This window comes from Ischnura elegans, unplaced genomic scaffold (assembly GCF_921293095.1).
Source record: "Ischnura elegans unplaced genomic scaffold, ioIscEleg1.1, whole genome shotgun sequence".
Taxonomy (NCBI): Eukaryota; Metazoa; Arthropoda; class Insecta; order Odonata; family Coenagrionidae; genus Ischnura; species Ischnura elegans.
This window is the reverse complement of record NW_025791665.1, coordinates 7681-11980: the sequence shown is the minus strand read 5'-3', so window position 1 is coordinate 11980 and position 4300 is coordinate 7681. Positions and strand designations below refer to the sequence as shown.

Here is a 4300-nt window from a genome sequence, read left to right as displayed (position 1 = left end):
TAATGGAAGGCCTACCCCTGTTATTCATATTCTGAATTGGCTATTAATATCTTACAACATGGAGCAAGTAATCAAGAATGTAAATAAGGAATTCTATGTCAGCAATGGAACACTAGTACATAGGAGAATCAAGTCCGCAGGCATACTCAATCAACCTTCATATTCAGTGACGATTGATATATGTGACTGATACTACTTAAAATATAAAATGGAATTTTTAAAAACTTTGATCCTTGAAAGGCAGTAATGCCTTGAGTAAGCAGTGAAATGACTAATTAGTGGAATTGTTCAAGCATACTACTTGATTAGTACTAAATTATTTTCACTCATGGGTGGTATGAATAAACGTCTTTTACAATTTTACATGAAAGCAACTATAAAATTGATAAAGCAGCAATGATTGACCTGGAGGCAGTAATAACTTACACGTTAACATAAATATTACTCACTTAATTTGCTAAACGAAAGTTTTTCCAACCATTAGTTCGTGTTACCTTCACCAACATGTTAAAATTATCCAAAAAATTGCTTCATTTTGAACCTCATACTGCACGTTTGATGTTGACCACTCACTGTATGAAAAGAATGCATACTACATTACATCTTGCCTTTACCTGTGTCATCATTTTACCTGAAAAGATTGAAAGAAAGATATACATATATAGGGATTGGGAAATGCAGCTAAATAACATTATACAGGTTCAATTGAATTTAGCTTTATTAAATGAAAATTAAACACATTTACAAAAACAAGAGAAATTTACTAAGGAAGAACAAAGTTGTTGGCTGGCACTGAAATTAAAATCACAAAACACATTTCCGATAGCAAGAAGACGATGCAAAATCTAATGCAAAAAAGGCAAAATTGCTAGTTGGATGTGCAGAATTAGATGAGGAAGAGATGGGATATGGCTTATGAAAGGCAGGAGTAATGAAGGCGGGGAAAAGCCATGCAGGTGCAGAAGTTCTCATTCCAGTTACAGAGAGGGCACCATCACCACAGGAAATGGTTCAGGTTAAGGCATAGAAGCAGGCAGCAGAGTTATGGCATCTTTCATGACATCGAGGTATCCAGCAGCCCAGGAGAGAGAAGCAGGAGCAGGAGCTGACCAATGTCAAGGAAGAGGAGGAATTCATAGAGGAGTATCTGAAAGCTTGCAAAGAAGTGGCATATAAGCATATGATACATATAAACTCCATGCAATAATACAGGCATAATTAGGTCTCTCAAAGCATGCATTATACCTTAATATCCATATGCAAACACAATGATCATTCACATGCTTTTAATATCTTCATTTGTAATAATTCATTTCAGAGAGCATTGCATGGATTCAATTTTATCACACTGGGTTTTAAAATTGAAAGCCTCCATAAACTGAGCCTAAGGCTAGTACCAGTATTTTAAGTTTGAATTCCCATCACTAATTTGCCTATTCTGCAGAGGCTCAAACTGAAACGTGCATCAAACTTCTAACTACATTTATTTTGTTTTCATTATCCCTAAAATTAGGTAATTGCAATGAATATATTTTCCCTGAATAACCTTTGGCAGATAATCATTTGCTAATGACTTTAAAAACATCAAGATAATGGAGAATTTTAAAATGAAAGCACAAGCAACACCGAGCAAAATATATCATAACAAATACCACACGCTTCAACTTCGCCTCCTCTGTTTGAAGCTGTATGCCTTGGATACACTTCTTAAATTCCTCCTCCATATGGATGATGTTTCCAGCAGCCTTGGCATTGGCAAGTTCCTGCTCCTTAATAGCACAAGCAATCTCCGCTTCCCTCTTCCGGATCCGCTGGATGGCATCCTACTTTTCATTGTAAGATGCCATGAGTCCCAGCCTAGCCTCCATCTCCGTCTCAATGGCCGCTTCCCTGATTAATTATGCCCTTTTTGTACTGCAAGAAGTCCCTGCAGATTGCATCCTCGGAGTGTATGCTTCCTCTCGATGGTGGTCATTTAACTCAGAGGAAAAATAAGAAAGTATAACGTTGATTAATGAAAATCATGTGACATAATTCCTGGAAATAGCATCAAGTAACTCAACTTAACTTCAACCATGATGATTATATTGGATATGCAATGACATTTTATAAAGGTCATAGAAAAATAACCACACAATACACAAAGGCTAGTATGATGCAGGTCAATTTCTCTTTAACGAAGTTGTATTCCTTTAAGCACAATCATGGTACTGTACACATTTTATATTTTTTGACTGACAGATGCAACATGATAATATTTTACTTGATAATAATCTCAGTGCAACACTAAGGAATTCCCTTTAATAATGATAGGAACATACCCGTTTTTTTTATCAACTTGCCTGATATCTCAGAAATGTTGAGAGGAAGCAAACAATCCAAGGTCCCATCCCTACCCACCGGGGAAACGCTAGGGACCGCCAACGCATCAGAGTCCCCAGCATTCGCCGGAGAGTAGGAGACGGACGGCGAGGCTATTTCCATCTCTGGTGGCAAATCTTCCTTACTGGTGGGTGTCATTGGTCCGCCACCACTCTTCATCATCTCCTGCCTTTCATTCGCCAGCTCTTCCCGTTTCCTCATCTTGATATTATCGCAACTCTTCCTCAATTGCTTGGCGGTACGCTGTGAGATAGAAAAATTATCCGTTACATTGAGATTTACGACAAAATATATCACTGGACTTGTAACCAAACCAAAAATAAATATCCATCACTACAGCCACAATTGATAATGCTACACGTACACTACGTATATTCACGAATTTATTTACTTTGCCACTAAATAACAATTACAGCAACTCCGCCACCATTGCGGAGTCGTTTTAATTGTTACCCCTACCCCGCCGCTACAAGCCGAAACCAAAAGCTTCACAATAATAATTCCATTAACATTCCATTAACTTGGAATTATTGTTGCAAAGCTTTTGATTTCGGCGCAGGAAAATAAGATTTACTTGTATCGCATGGCGCGAATCACGTCTAATCTTGTATTGGAAATGAAGGGAAATACGTTTCGTGGAAAATCTCTGGCCGCGACATAATTACGAAGGTTTTTTGCAATCTACCACCAAAGTGCACTTTATGAGGATTTCAGCAAAGAATTTAAAAAAAAGTTATAGCTTTTCACCGGTTTTTAAACCCCAAAACCAATGAACTAGCTACGAACCTAGAATGAGTTACGTCGATGTTACCAACAGACTTACACGAGTTATGTTAGATTTTTGTTGAAAATGAGCAAGTTGTCTCGCGAACTGCGGAGCATGGATAGTCGCAATCGCAGATTGGCTCTTCATGAAAATGTCTCCGAATTTATAGATAGTTTTAAAATTATGACTTTGATAAATAGTTAGCGATCAGTCAGCAACCATTTTTCATAATTAATTGTTCATTGAAACAAAAATCTTTTCAACTATCAGACAATGCATTTATCACCATCATACTTCCAAACAAACATACTTACCTTCCGAACAAATTCGTTCGAATTAAATTCGTCCTGCACATTCAACTAGGCTCTCGCCTTCTTCGCCTTCCATAATGCATCCGTCTTCTTGCTTTCCAACACCTCCAGACGCTAGTTATGACGCCAATCAACAACTTCGTCTCTTCCCTTGTAAGCCTGTCCATCTTGTTGTCCTCCAGTTTTATTAATAAAAGCGATCTTCCTTTTGTTGATGCGTTCTTGCCGCAATGAACTGTGGGCAGCAAACGTCACACAAGCATGACGTAGATATGAGAATTTCAGCGATCAACTCAACACCCACTACTTCGAAGAGGAAGAGTTTGGTGTTGCTGTAGGAACGTTCTTGACTGCGAATAGTAGGTGGAGATACAACTCTTTCTCATCCCACTCCGGCGATAAGAGTATTGTTTAAAAATACGGCCCTTACTATCTTAGCATTGTTAGTGCGAAGTAAGTAAAAAATAGTTATTAATATGATGATAAGATAAATTTAAAACAAATTAACAGTTACCAAAGAGTTTTAATCCAAAGGACATTCGAGAGCATAGTATAGTTAGTATGTAAGGGATATTTTTGGAGTGTAAATGGTAGAATATGCAGATAAAACCTTATTTAAGGATTAATAAAAACTAGGTACTGTTAAAAAACTTACAAAAATTCGTGGAACATATCAATTTTGTGGGTGATCTAGCCATTTTGATATATGCAGTATGAAAAATTTTAAGTTCTGTTAGAGACATATATGTACGGTGCCCACATAATTTTTTTCTTGCCAGTCATAACAAACCCATTATTTATCCACTGAAAGGAAGGCAAGAAACCATGAGATTACATATCA

The 4300-nt window shown here is 37.2% G+C and overlaps 1 long non-coding RNA gene across 2 annotated transcripts; it reads right to left on the bottom strand.

Annotated features, from left to right (window-relative positions):
- Positions 1-291: 291 nt before the first annotated feature.
- Positions 292-3683, bottom strand: LOC124173362. 2 transcript variants are annotated; one of them, XR_006868527.1, is made up of 3 exons: positions 3463-3683; positions 1653-2625; positions 292-572 (listed from the first exon to the last, which is right to left on the bottom strand). It is a non-coding gene; the product is annotated as an uncharacterized LOC124173362 (long non-coding RNA). The 2 variants fall into 2 exon arrangements; XR_006868526.1 differs by lacking the exon at positions 292-572 and adding an exon at positions 701-1154 and having other exon boundaries at positions 3463-3682.
- Positions 3684-4300: the final 617 nt, after the last annotated feature.